We start from the raw sequence: 15,929 nt of genomic DNA on the forward strand, positions 1-15,929 counted from the left end.
ATTGTTTTCACAGTTATTATTCATTAACTACCACATCATCTAATCTCTACAGGACCTTCACCTCAGACAGATGATCCTTTTACTCCTCCCTAATCCATTTCAGCAGCTGTTCTAAATAGACCTCTTAAACTTCCCCTTCCTCCTACTCTTAAGTCATCAACCTTTCTTGAGCACCTACTATGTGCCAAGCATTGTGGTAAGTACTGATGATACAAAGAACAGCCAAAATCCCCCAAAAAGCAGTCCTGAGTCCCAAGGAGCTCACAATCTAATATGGGAGACAACATAAAATAACTCTGTACAACCAAGATATAGAGAGAGTAAATGGGGAATAATCAAGAGGAAGACAACTGACTACATAGAGGGTCTTGTGTAAGGAACAGCAAGAAGAGTCGTATGACTAGATCACAGAATACGTAGAAGGGAATGAGGTGTAAAGACCTGAAAGGTAGCAAGGAGTCAGTTTATGAAGAGTTTTAAACGTGAAGCAGAGGATTTAATATTTGATGCTGGAGATGATAGGAAGTCGCTGGAGTTTAATGAGTGGAAGATGAGGGGGTCAGAGGTTGACCCTGTCAGATCTGCACTTGAGGAAGATTAATTTCATAGCCACGTGAAGTAGGGGCTAGAGTGGTGAGCCAAAAGCCTGGCCTTATACTTCACCAAAAACAATGAGGGCATTTTATGAGAACTCTCGCTCCTTCCCTCCATATGAATTATTATTATTATTATTATAGGCTTCTAATTAGTCTCCCTGACTCAAGTCTCTCCTCACTCCAAGCCATCCTACACACTGTTGTCAAAATAATTTCCTTTTAATATTCCACCTTTAATTATGAACTTGACAAAATCAATAAATAGGAACATACAGAAATACAGCGAACATAAATGAGGACTTATATGACTCCTTTAATGTTCATAATGAACTTCTTGGGTTTTTTGTATTACAAATTTTACATGATAGCTCTAATATATATATTCTTGTGTATGTGTACAAACAAAATATACACACTGATGTGTGTATGTGTGTATATTTTTACACATTGCCTTTAGAACTTTTTTCCACCTTTAACTATATATATATTGAAGCTCTTCCATTTTTTGGTATTGCTACAATTATTTTTTTACTTCTTTGCCACTCCCCCCACCAAATAAAAGTATTCCTTGTGAGAGTTACGTGTAGTTATTCAAACAAATCCATACATTTTCTGCATCTGAAAATGTATTTATCATTCTGCATCTCTTCTAGAATCATAACTGATGATATAATTTTTAGAACTTTCACATTTGCTCATAATTTTCCATTTTTTGTCACTCTTGGTACTCTATTAAACAAATTATGGTATAGAAATACAATAGAATTTTATAACTCTGTTTTTGGCAAGATAGACTAACACAGAGTGAAGTGAGCAGAACCAGAAAAACTTATTAAGCCATAAAATTATGAAGATAAGCAACCACTGAACTGACCACCAGAAATCTCAGGCTCTATTTCTTTCTTTTTTTGGAGGTACCAAATACCAAGCCTTGGTTATTCAGTCCATGTGGTAGGTAATGCCATGAATCTCTCAGTATAAAGTAGTGACAATGAACAAATGCTGCTATCCTCAGTATTTTACTTTTCATTTTTGTTTTCCTTAAGTTCATGAATGGTCCCTTTGCCCTCCAGTTATGGTTCATAAAAAGTGAACCTCTTTCTCTCTTTGCTGAATAAGTAGACATTTTACTTTTATTTTCCTTATGATAGTTATCTAATTTTCCTATAAACATCAGCTAGAGTCAGAGAATATTCTCCCGGTGTCTGTGTCCTCCATGTTATCATATTTTAATACTTACCAGACTAACCCCATTGGATCAGTGGGGTCTTTCTCTGTCCCAGGGAAAAGTTGATCTTTCCAAATGCTGTCAGAAGGGAAATGGCCACCGGAGTTCAGATTCCAATATTTGATTCTTTACAAATTTCCTCCATATTATCTTTTTCTCACTTCAACCTCAAGATCAGTGAAGAGGTCATTCTGATCTAATTCTACCTTGATAAAATTAATACTATGATTCAGGCCTGATTTAAACTAGTGGGGTAGTTCAGAGTAGAGACTAAAATAAAAAATTCATAAATAATCTAAAACATAACAGAAAGACATTGACTTTAAAGTAGCAGCCAAAGAATATTTAACAAGAATTAAGTACTGGTTCAGCTGAATTCAACTCCCTTCGTTTCCAAATGGAGATATGGATTCTTAGATGCCTCCTCAGGCATACCTTAGAGATACTGTGGGTTGGGTTCCAGACCCATGCAAAAAAAAGCAATTATTGCAATAAAGTGAGTCACACATTTTTTTTGGTTCCCAGTGCATAGAAAAGCTATGTTTACATTAAATTAAATTATACAATAATATTGTCTTAACAATATAAATACTTTAATTAAAATTCTTTATCACTAAAAATGTTAGCCATCATTTAAGCCTTTAGTGAGGTGGAATCTTTTTGCTGGTCAAGGATCTTGTCTTGATGATGGTTGCTGATTAATCAGGTTGGTTATTGCTGAAGATTGGGGTGTCTGTGGCAAATAAGAGGACAATGAAATTTGCTGGATCTATTGACTCTTCTTTCCACTTAAGCAGTTAGGGGTCATTATCAGGTTATTAAATGACCTAATTTCAATATTGTTGTGTCTCAGGAAATAGGGAGACCGAAAGAGTGGGAAAGAGATAGGGAACAGCCCAATGGGTGGAGCAGTTAGAACATACACAAAATTATTTTAAATTCATTGTCTTTTAGGGACCTAGTTCATGACTCCTCAATACAATTACAATAGTGACATAATCACTGATCATAAATCACTATAATAGGAATAATTAAATGAAAAAAAAGTGAAGTAATGCAAGAATTACCAAAATGTTACAGTGATATGCTGTGAGCAAATGCTTTTGGGAAAATGGTGTCAATAGACTTGCTTGATACAAGGTTGCCACAAACCTCCAGTTTATAAAAATGCAAAATCTGTGAAGTACAACAAAGCAAAGTGCAATAAGATGAAGTGTGCTTGTGCTGAGTTAAACAGGTGTGTTGAATCCAAAAGACTTATGACAAAAAAACTACTCCCCTAGAATCAAAAGATTATAGTTTAAACTATAATTTAAAAAAGAAAGAAAGAAAGAAAGAAAGAAAGAAAGAAAGAAAGAAAGAAAGAAAGAAAGAAAGAAAGAAAGAAAGAAAGAAAGAAAGAAAGAAAGAAAGAAAGAAAGAAAGAAAGAAAGAAAGAAAGAAAGAGAAAGAAAGAAAGAGAAAAGGAAGGAAGGAAGGAAGGAAGGAAGGAAGGAAGGAAGGAAGGAAGGAAGGAAGGAAGGAAGGAAGGAAGGAAGGAAGGAGTGACTTACATGACCCCTCAAACCCATCACCTGGAGAAGTAGCTCCTATGGAAAAGAGACCAATCATCTTCAATAATTGCTGATCAACTACCACCCATGGGGTAGGCAAGACAGTCTAGCTGAAGCAGCAAGGTACTTTGAGAGAAAAAAGCCAGAAATGCACCAGGAAAGTGAGACTAAAACCACTACCTTTACCACTATCTCCCCTCAATCTTATTGGAGACAGCCCAGGATATTGAACTGAAGAGCCTTGGGAGTATTATAAAGCAGTAATCATCAAAATAATATGGTACTGGCTAAGAAATAGAATGGTGAATCAATGGAATAGATTAGGGTTAAGTGACCTTAGCAATCTAGTGATTGATAAACCCAAAGATCCCTGCTTTGGATAAGAACTCACTATTTGACAAAAACGGCTGGGAAAACTGGAAAATGGAATGGCAAAAATTAGGTATAGACCAAATTCTCACACCCTATACTAAGGTAAGGTAAAAAATGGGTATACAATTTAGACATTAAGGGTGATATAAATTATATAAATATATATACTAAATTAGGGGAACATAGAATAATTTATCTGTCAGATCTGTGGAGAAGGGAAAATTTTATGACCAAACAAGAGAGAGAGAAGTTTTTGTTCAATCAATGTAACCAAGATTAGAAGGGAAACAACAAACTGGGGAAAAATTTTATAACAAATTTCTCTGATAAAGGTCTAATTTCTCAAATATATAGAGAAATAAGTCAAATTCATAAGAATGAAAGTCATTCTCCACTTGATAAATGGTCAAAAGATATAAATAAACAGTTTTCAGATGAAGAAATCAAAACTATTAATAATCATATAAAAATGTTCTAAATCATTCTTGACTGGAGAAATGCAAATTAAAACAATTCTGAGGTACCACCTCACACCTATCAGATTGGCCAGTATAAGGATGAAGGAAAGAGATAAAATGTTGGAGGAGGTGTGGCAAAATTGGGACAGTAATACATTGCTGGTGGAATTGTGAACTGATCCAGCAGTTATGGAGAACAATAAGGAACTATGCCTGAAGGGCTATAAAACAATTTGATCTAATAATATCACTATTAGTTCTGTATCCCAAAGAGATAAAAAAGGGAGAAGAAAGACCCTACTTTTTCAAAAGTATTTATAGCTAGTCTTTTTGTGGTGGCAAAGAATTGGAAATTTGAAGGGATATCCATCAATTTCAGGAATGGCTGAAGAAATTGTGGTATATAATGATGATGAAATACTACTGTGCTATCAGAACTGATAAACAGGATGATTTCATAAAGAGCTGGAAAAAACTACATGAACTGATGCATAGTGAAATAAGCAGAACCAGGAGAACATTGTACATAGTAACATCAATATTGTAGAATGATCAATTGTGATAGACTTAGCTACTCCCAACAATACAATGATTCAGTACAATTCAGAGGAATTTATGACAAAGAATGGTATCTATCTTCAGAGAAAGAATTGTTGGAGTTGGAATGCAGATCAAAGCATGCATGAAATTTTTCACTTAAGTTTATCTGGGTTTCATTTTGGGGGTTTGGGTTTTTATATATTTATTGTTTTACAAAAATGAAAAATATGGACATATATTTTGCATGATAATACATGTATAATCCAGACTGTATTGCTTGCCATCTCTGGGAGGGTGTAGGGAAGGGAGGGAAGGAGACAATTTGTATCATATAACTTTGGATACATGTAGAAATTTGGTATTATGTGTAATAAAATATCTTTATTATAAAAAAGAACCTTGCAAATGGAAATATTTCCAGCCCAATGCTGTCATCATTCATCATCCTAGAAAGCAACCCCTGTAAAGATGCAACCTGGCACCTGCTCCTGGGGGTACTACAGCCATGATTCCTGATGACAGGAAAGAAAACTCTCACCACCAAAGTCCTTGGCACTAGTAAAATGGTTCAACATCAAAGACTGATATGATTTTATTGGAGGAAATGACATTAAGGGGCATTATCATTTGCTTTTCTGCTGTATCCTAAGAAGGAGAGGATTTTTCTATCTAATTTATCATTGAAACCTTCCATACATATTGTCCCACTCATTGAATGGGAACTCTTTTACAGCCAGGGTTGTCTTTTCCCATTTTTATCCTCAGGGCTTAGAATATAGTAAATGCTTCAAAATGCTTTATTTCATCCATTTGTTCACTCATTTATGATAGTGGAGTCTCCATACAATCTAAGGAACACTCGTCTTCTTATGCACTAGGCTTTTATAGTTAGGCAACCAGGAAATTATGCCAATGGTTAAAGCCTTAGTCCTCTGGACAAATTAAGTCTTGAAGATTTTTACTGCCTTTTAGAGGAAAACTAGCCTGACCAGTAGGGAGTACATATGCTGTTCTTCCCACAGCTGGTATTTGGGGAGAAGGGACTGTAAAAGGACAAGACCTGGAGATTAGCCTAAGGTGAGACCTCCAAAAATTAGGAAGACAGAATGATAGTATTTGAGAGAAGGGGGGGAAGGGAGAGAGAGAGAGAGACAGAGAGACAGAGAGAGAGACAGAGAGAGACAGAGAGAGACAGAGAGAGAGAGAGACAGAGAGAGAGAGAGAGAGAGAGAGAGAGAGAGAGAGAGAGAGAGAGAGAGAGAGAGAGAGAGAGAGAGGGAAAGAGAGGAAGGGAGGGAGGGAGAGAGAGGGAGAAAGAGAGAGAGAACTGAGAGGAAAGATGAAGAGTGAAGTAGACATGGACAAACTTAAACTATTTATCTGCTATAGCCCTGCTCATCTCTGTGGTAATCCTAAGGGCCCAAAAAAGGATTCACAGAGGGAGATAAACAGATTAGAAATGATAAAACTTTCTAGTGGAATTGAGCTTGCCTGTAGCCTAGATATCCCACAGAGAAAATGATCTCTCTATATGCTGCCAAAAGAGAAGTGACCCCAGGATGCCAGGCTCTGTTATCCAGCTCTCCAATAACCTAAAGCTTCTCCTCCTTCTCTTCTTCAAATCACCTTTCCTCACTTGAACCACAAAGTCAGCTATGAGGTCACTGATCCAATCCCAAATATTGTGGGACCTGATTCAGGCCAAACTGGTGCTCTACCCAAAGGCTGCCTGTACTGTGTTTGCTATGGGACCAGGGGTCACCCAGTAGGATTAGAAAATGCTCTACTTTATGCCCCTTTTTTTCTTGTTTGTTATGGTCCTCTACTCTTGTTACTAGAACTTTCAATAGTGTCCATTAATGAACTGAGCAGCAAAAATCAGAATTACCATTGGTATTTCCCTCTAACCATGAGATGTAGCAAATAATTTGACTTCTGTGTGTTTGGTAAGTTGGAGAAATACCATCTTTTCCTCTTTGTCCTCTTAGTCCATAAAATTGAATTAATTCATGGATATTAAATTCCTTTCATCCTTTCCTTTTCCAGAAGCCACAATTGATTTTAATTAGGACGTTCCCATCCCAATAGCTTGGAGGTAATTCACGAAAGAATTAGGGGAAAAAAATAGTCTTTGGCAACTATCTCCACACAGAAGTGTTTGGTCTAGTATCCTTTTCATTGCATGGTATATTCAATAAACTCTGTGATTAAAACATATTGAGTGTTGAATCTATTCAAGCCCTGGGGAAGAGACAATTGATGACTCAGTGGATAAAAGATTGGGTCTGGAGTCAAATTCAGTCTCAGATGCTAATCCACTGTGGGATCCTGGAGAAGGAAAGTCACTTAACTTCTGGCTGCTTCCATTTCCTCAACTATCAAGTGGAGATAATAACAGCACATGCTTCACAGAGTTGTTGAGAGGATTAAATGAGATAATTTTGTAAAAAGTGCTTAGTATGGTGTTGGACACCTAGTAGGTGCTATATAAAATGTTATTCTACACTCTCCATCTTGGAGATGAGTGACCTAAAAGAGTAAAGAGCTTTTACTTAGGTAGTTAAAGCATTTACTATTTTAATGTTCAAGGAAATATCATTGAATTTCTTAGTCTAAATTAGAATCTTTATTTTCGATTTTAAAAATGGAACTTCCTAGTTAGGTACTGATGCATCAATGCCTAGACTTTTGAAAGCACAAGTTTCTTCTCTTGGCCATTAAGAATTTTATTAGGCTATTAGAAGATGGTTATGCCTTATATAAGTCTTAGTGACTCAAAAAACAAACAAACAAACAACAGAATTAAGTCTATTGGATCACCCTCTAGTGATTAATTAAGAAATTGCTCACAGAAAACTAAAATTCTTTTATTAGACAATTAAAACAATGACACATTAGAATTGAGTCAAGCAAACACACTACTTAAGTTTTTCTTGGGCTGTTTTATATTTATCCTGTTTTTTTACTAAAGGGTTAACAATTATTAAGCACAACAATTATTAAGGTACCCAGTACACATTTTGGGCTTCCAATAAAGGATTTTCTCTCATGTCTCAGATTCAACATTTACTATTTTTTCATCATAACCAAGTACAGCCTTGAGAAATGGCATATTATAGTGAATTGAATGATGAATTTGGAGACAGGAAGAATTAGATTAAAATTCTGTCTCCATCTCTTAAGAGATTTATGACCATGGACAAATCACTTAACTTCTGGGCCTCATCTTTAAACTATGAATACTACTCCTTGTGGAATATACCTCAAATGGTTGTTGTGAGAGTGGTGGAAACAAAGGGAAGGAGACCTCTGTATTTTCTTTTCCTCAATATGTGACTCCATTTCGGAATTAGTCTCCATTTCAGTTTAGGCTGAGTCCACTCTTGTGTCTGATTTTTATCCCCATCCCCATTATTTTTTTAAAGATTTAAGTATAGAGAAAGCTAAGTTCTCATGGTCAATCATAGAAGAAATAAATAATTTGCCTCCTCTCACCTCCCAATATACACATCTGCATAAATGCACACACAAACACACAAACACGTACACACATATATGTTACAAAGTTAATTTTAGAAAAAATAAGTCAATTTGACCTGTTTATAATAACAATATAGATGACAGGAAAAATATTAAGTTGTTTACTGTAATGTACTATCTATCTTTTTAAAAACTTTTTCCTGATCACATGTTAATCACAAATCTGAAAATAATTTAATTAAAATTTTTAATTAATTAATTTAAATAAAAAATAATTATTTTCCCCAATTACACACAGAAACAATTTTTAACAGTCACTATTCTAAACACTTTACAAATATTACTTCATGTGATTTCACAACAATCCTGGGAGGTGGGTGCTATTATTTTTCTTATTTTACAGACATGGAAACTGAGACTACAGAGAACTTCTTACAGAGAATTCTCTATCCTGAAAGTCATATGATGCCCAAACTCTAGTTAAACAATTATAAAAATTATAGGAAAAAAGGAGTGAAGACTGTGAATTTGGGATGACTATATAAGAAGTGTAGGTAAAAGTCTGAGACATCCATAAGACAGGAAACCAACCACATATGTGAATTTTTTTCCATTAAACCAACTCTTTGCTTCAGCTCTCTGTTGACTATTAGTGGAGAGAACAAATGACAAATGAAGGAAAGTGAAAAATAATACAAGCCAACAAACAAGGAAATGAAGTTAGTCCACACAGATTCCATTACCTAGAAGATGACTGTTAAAATTTCAGAAGTTAGAATTATGTAATCTAGTATTTATTCTGACTCTAAATGATCCCCTGTACCTGGTGGCAAAAAACCCCCAACTTTTTTATGACCAAATAGATATTTACTTTGGCCATGGAAACACAGGAATGACTTTAGATATGTGAGCTAAGAGCGAGCTCTAGTGTTAGGAAGAATCTGATTTTATTGGCCAAAGAGGGAAGAAGATGCCATTAAGAAGTGTGAAAGGGGAGGAGTCAAGGTGGTGGTGTAGAGGCAGTAAATGTTTGGACTTCTGAAAACCCTTCCTTTCCGATTGATTACAAACTAAATGCTCTTAGGGGAATGAAAATCAAACCTAACAACAAGACAGAGCTGAGGAACCCTCCTGATGGACTCAACTTAAAAGGTATGCCCCCTAAATCCAGAATTCGAGAACACTCTGGTTTAAGGGGAAGGAAGAAGGAAGGTACTGGGACCCCTCCCCCACCTACAGTGCTAAGCCTCCAGTGGCAGCTAGAACCTCTGGGCAGGCAAAGGTGCTGGTCTTGAGGGAGTACCTTCCAAGCAAAGCTGTGCCAGCCTCATAGTGTCCAACATAGGCAGTGGAGAAACAGATAGAGAAGAAACAGAGCACAGAGTGGGCAGCAGTTGCAGCATTGGAGACACTCTATATTGTCCCCCCCCCCAAGCAAAAAAAAAAAAAAAACAGAAACCCCAGCAAATTGTATACAGGCTCTGGAAGAACTCAAAATACAATTCAAAATACAATCAAGAGAGGCTGAAGACAACTGGGAAAAGAACTTAAAAACTAAGATAAGTCATCTGGAAACAGAGGCACTTGAACTAAAACAAGAAAATAGTGTCTTGAAAACCAAAATATACCAGCTTGAAAATGAGACAAGGGAGATGAAAGATGAGGCAAAGAGGATGAAAGCTGACCTCCAAAGGAAATCAGACCAGAAGGAGAAAGATGACCAAAAAGCCAAGGATGAAATCCAGTCTTTAAGAACCAGAATACAACTAGAAACAAGTGACTTCACAAGGCATCAGGACACTATAAAACAAAATCAAAAGAATTAATAAAATGAGGAAAATATGAAGCATCTCATTCACAAAACAGAAGATTTAGGAAATCGTTCCAGGAGAGACAAGTTAAGAATCATTAGTCTACCATAAGACCATCACAAAAGAAAAAGCCTGGACATCATACTACAGGAAATTATCCAAGAAAAATGCCCTGATAGTCTAGAACAAAATATTCTAGAATATCTCATGTACTTAATCCCCAAAAGATAACAACCAGGAATGTTATAGCCAAATCAAGAACTATCAGACCAAGGAAAAATTATTACAAGCTGCCAAATCATTCAGATACCATGGAAGCACAGTGAGGATAACACAGGATCTGGCTGCATCTGCTATGAAGGACTAAAAGGCATGGAATATGATATTCCAGAAAGCAAGGGAACTAGGTCTATAACCAAGAATCAATTGCCCAGCAAAACTGACTATATTCTTACCTGGGAAAGTATGGTAATTTAAGAAAATAGAAGAATTTCAAGCATTTGTAAAGAAAAGACCAGACCTGAACAGAAAATTTGATGCTCAAGCACAGAACTCAAGAGAATCATCAAAAGGTAATTAAAAAAGAGGGAAAAAAGAAAAATGAAACAAAACAAAAAAACCCTTTTTTAAAGAGATCCAATAAGTTAAAATATCTATCCCTATAAGAAAAGAGGTCATTGGTAACTCTTAAAAATTGTTATCATCACCTGGGCAGCTAGAAGAATTACACTTAGAGGGAACAGTGACAAACTGTATAGGATGAAATGCCAAGACATAAATATGTATATAGATATATACATATATGCATAAATACATATATATGTGTGTGTGTATATTTATATACAACTAGAGCTAAAAAAGAGGTTAATACTAAAAGAAATGGGAAATGAAACAAATGGGGATACATTTATATGTCACAAAGAAGCTCATGGTGGGAAAGGGGAGAATATCAAAACACTGGAAGGCTAAAGAGGTTGGGGATAGGAAATACTCAACTCTTATGTGCATTGAAATTGACTCGAAGAGGGAAGAACAATCCAAACCATTGGGGCAGAGAATTGATTTGCGCTCTATGGAGAAGTAGAAGGGTAACAAAAGGACTAGTGGGAAGGGAAGCAGTACAAGGGAAGGAGAGGGTGGGGATAGTTTAAAAAGACTGTAAAGAAATTAAGGGGAATAAGAAGGGAGGGGGGGTAGAAAGGGAAGTAAAATAAGGGTGGGAATTAGGGGGACTGATTAAAAACAAAACATTGATGTAGAAGGAAATAGTGAAAGAAGAAAAGGAAGGAATAGGAGTAGAAATCAAAATCCTGGGAAATACCCAGCTGGTAATCATAACTCTGAATGTGAATGGAATGAACTCACCCATAAAATGCAAGTGAATAGCAGAGTGGATTAGAATCCAAAACCCTACCATATGCTGTCTATAAGAAACACACTTGAGGAAGGTAGACATGCATAGGGTCAAAGTAAGAGGATGGAGCCAAAGCTATTGGGCATCAACTGATAAAAAGAAGGCAAGGGTCGCAATCATGATCTCTGACAAAGACAAAATAAAAATAGATCTAGTTAAAAGAGATGGGGAAGGTAATTACATCCTAATAAAAGGCAATATAGATAATAAGGAAATATCAGTACTCAATATGTATGCCCCAAATGGCATAGCATCCAAATTTCTACAGGAGAAACTAGTGGAGCTCAAGGATGAAATAGATGGAAAAACTATACCAGTGGAAGACCTGAACCTTTCTCTATAAGAACTAGATAAATCAAACCAAAAAAAAAGTAAAAAAGAGGTAAGAGAACTGAATGAAATCTTAGAAAAAATTAGAGTTAGTAGATACGTGGAGAAAAATAAATAGGGACAAATAGGAATATACCTTCTTTTCAGCAGCACAAGGCACATTCACAAAGACTGACCATGGATTAGGGTATAAAAACATTGCAAACAAGTGCAAAAAAGCAGAAATAATACATGCAACTTTTTCAGATCACAATTCAATGAAAATAATAATTAGTAAGGACACATGGAGAGGCAAATCAAAAATTGATTGGAAATTAAACATGATTCTCCAAAATCGGTTAGTTAAAGAACAAATCTAGAAACAATAACTTCATAGAAGAAAATGACAATGATGAGATGTCCTTTCAAAATCTATGGGATGCAGCCAAATGAATACTTAGGGAAATTCCTGTCCTTCAGTTCACATATTAACAAATTAGAGAGGGTAGAGGTCAATGAATTGGGCATGCAAGTTAAAAAACTAGAAAGTGAACAAATTAAAAATCCTCAGATGAAAACTAAATTAGAGATTCTAAAAATCAAAGGAGAAATTAATAAAATTGAAAGTCAAAGAAGTATTGGTTTAATAAATAAGACTAGAAGCTGGTCCTTTGATAAAAACAAATAAAATTGACAAAGTACTGGTCAATCTAATTAAAAAAAGAAAAGAAGAAAACCAAATTGACAGTATCCAAGATGAAAAGGGAGACCTCACCTCTAATGAAGAGGAAATTAAGGCAATCATTAAAAATCATTTTGCCCAATTACATGGCAATAAATATGGCAATCTAGGTGACATGGATTAATATTTACAAAAATATAAAATGCCTAGACTAACAGAGGAATACATAGATTACCTAAACAACCTCATATCAGAAAAAGAAATTGAACAACCCCTCAAAGAACTCCCTAAGGAAAAATCCCCAGGTCCAGATGGATTCACAAATGAATTCTATCAAACATTCAAAGAACAACTAAGCCCAATATTATACAAACTATTTGACAGATTAAGCAAAAAAGGAGTTCTACCAAATTCATTTTACAACATAAATATGGTACTGATCCAAAAGCAAGGCAGGTCAAAAACAGAGAAAGAAAACTATATACCAATCTCCTTAATGAATATAGATGCAAAAATCATAAATAGGATACTAGCAAAAAGACTCCAGCAAGTGATCAGGAGTGTCATTCACTATGACCAGGTAGGATTCATACCAGGAATGCAAGGATGGTTCAATATTAGGAAAACCATTCACATAATTGACCATATTAATAAGCATACTGACAAAAATCACATGATTATCTCAATAGATGCAGAAAAAGTCTTTGAAAAAATATAACACTCATTCCTATTGAAAACACAAGAAAGCATAGGACTAGAAGGGCCTTTCCAAAAAATAATAAACATATATCTAAAACCATCAGCAAACATCATCTGCAATGGGGATAAACTAGAAGTCTTCCCAATAAAATCAGGAATGAAACAAGGATGTCCATTATCACCTCTATTATTTAACATTGTACTAGAAACACTAGTTGTAGCAATTAGAGAAGAAAAAGAAATTGAAGGTATTAAAATTGGCAATGAGGAGACCAAGCTATCCTTCTTTGCAGATGATATGATAGTCTACTTAAAGAGAACCCTAGAGAAATAATCAACAACTTTAGCAAACTTATAGGATACAAAATAAACCCACATAAGTCATCAGCATTTCAATATAACTCCAACACATCTCAGCAGCAATAATTAGAAAGAGAAATTCCATTTAAAATCACCCTAGACAATATAAAATACTTAGGAATCTATCTGCCAAGACAAACACAGGAACTATATGAACTTAATTACAAAACATTCTCCACACAATTAAAACTAGATCTAAACCATTGGAAAAGCATCGACTGCTCATGGATGAGATGAGCTAACATAATAAAAAAATAAAAATTACAATCCTGCCCAAATTAATTTACTTATTTATTGAACTACCCATTGAACTACCAAAAACATTTTTTAATGAATTAGAAAAAAAAACATAACAAAGTTCATTTGGAAGAACAAAAGATCAAGGCTATCCAAGGAAATAATGAAAAAAAAATGCAAAGGCCTTGCAGTCCCAGAACTCAAACTATACTATAAAGCAGTGATCATCAAAACAATTTGGTACTTGCTAAGAGACAGAAAAGAGGACCAGTGGAACAGACTTGGGGTACGTGAACTCAGGAAGACAGTGTATGAAAAGCCCAATGATCCCAGCTTTTGGGACCAAAACCCACTATTTGATAACAACTGCTGGGAATATTGGAAGACAGTATGGGAGAGATTAGGTTTGGATCAACACCTCACATCCTACACCAAGATAAACTCTGAATGGGTGAATGACTTGAATATAAAAAGGAAACTATAAGTAAATTAGGTGAACATATAATAGTATACTTGTCAGATCTTTGGGAAAGGAAAGATTTTAAAACCAAGCAAGAGTTGGAAAAAAATCACAAAATGTAAAATGAATAATTTTGATTCTATCAAATTAAAAAGTTTTAGTACAAAAAAACACAATGCAACCAAAATTAGAAGGGAACCAACAAATTGGGAAACAGTCTTCATAACAAAAACCTTTGACAAAGGTCTAATTACTCAAATTTATAAAGAGGTAAATCAATTGTACAAAAAAGCAAACAATTCCCAATTGATAAATGGGCAAGGGACATGAATAGGCAATTTTCAGTTAAAGAAATCAAAACTATTAATAAGTACATGAAAAAGTGTTCTACATCTCTTATAATCAGAGAGATGCAAATCAAAACAACTCTGTTAGCAGATTGGCTAACATGACAGCAATGGAAAGTAATGAATGCTGGAGGGGATGTGGCACAGTTGGGACATTAATGCATTGCTGATGGAGTTGTGAATTGATCCAACCATTCTGGAGGGCAATTTGGAACTATGCCCAAAGGGTGCTAAAAGACTGTCTGCCCTTTGATCCAGCCCTAGCACTGCTAGGTTTGTATCCCAAAGAGATAATAAGGAAAAAGACTTGTATAAGAATATTCATAGCTGCGCTCTTTGTGGTGGCCAAAAATTGGAAAATGAGGGGATGCCCTTCAATTGGGGAATGGCTGAACCAATTGTGGTATCTGTTGGTGATGGGATACTATTGTGCCCAAAGGAATAATAAAGTGGAGGAATTTCATGTGAACTGGAACAACCTCCAGGAATTGATGCAGAGTGAAGGGAGCAGAACCAGGGGAATGTTATACACAGAGACTGATACACTGTGGTACAATCGAATGTAATGGACTTCTCTACTAGCAGCAATGCAATGACCCAGGACAATTCTGAGGGACTTATGAGAGAGAACACTATCCACATTGAGAGGAAAAATGTTGGGAGTAGAAACACAGAAGAAAAACAACTGCTTGAACACATGGGTTAAGGGAATATAACTGGGGAGAGACTCTAAATGAACATCCTAATGCAAACACCAAAAACATGGAAATGGGTTCTGATCAAGGACACATGTAATACCCAATGAAATTGTGAGTTGGCTGCGGGGAGTGTGGGGGGAGGGGAGGGAGGGAAATAATGTGATTCTTGCAACCAAGAAATAATGTTCTAAATTGACTAAATTAATTAAAAAAATAAAAATAAAATAAAATATCTGTATCTACATACCACAAAAAAAATAAGTGTGAAAACTATCCTCTTCTCTTTTGAAGAAAAATGTGAATAGTTTATGCTGAATATTTTTAAAAAGTAGTAGCACAGCATATACAATTCCAGGCCTATAGTGGAGAGGAACTAGGTTCAAATTTGGCCTCAGACACTTCCTAGCTATGTGATCTTGGGCAAGTCATTTAATCCTCATTGTTTAACCCTTGACATGTTTCTAGAATGTCTTGTCTAGAATGTCTAGAATCATTTCTAAGAACATCTTAGAAATGATACTGACAGAATATAAAGGTATTAAGGGAAAAAACAGAAAAACAATTATACCCAATTTAATTTTCAAAAACTGTAGCAAGGTAACAAGAATATGTCTGATGTGTCAATGCTCAATCAAATTTTCAAGAACTGTAGCAAGGTAATAAGAATTTGTCTGAAAAAACTTGG

At 35.3% G+C, this 15,929-nt stretch overlaps 1 long non-coding RNA gene across 1 annotated transcript in view; it reads right to left on the reverse strand.

Moving 5' to 3' along the window:
- The window catches only part of LOC130455657 (uncharacterized), a 62,736-nt gene that overhangs the window by 18,877 nt on the left and 27,930 nt on the right, over positions 1-15,929 (reverse strand). Inside the window, exon 2 of the long non-coding RNA XR_008913766.1 lies at positions 1,837-1,902. This is a non-coding gene — a long non-coding RNA (uncharacterized LOC130455657). The remainder of the gene's footprint in view (positions 1-1,836; positions 1,903-15,929) is intronic.

Source organism: Monodelphis domestica, chromosome 7, assembly GCF_027887165.1.
Source record: "Monodelphis domestica isolate mMonDom1 chromosome 7, mMonDom1.pri, whole genome shotgun sequence".
NCBI classification, from domain to species: domain Eukaryota; kingdom Metazoa; phylum Chordata; class Mammalia; order Didelphimorphia; family Didelphidae; genus Monodelphis; species Monodelphis domestica.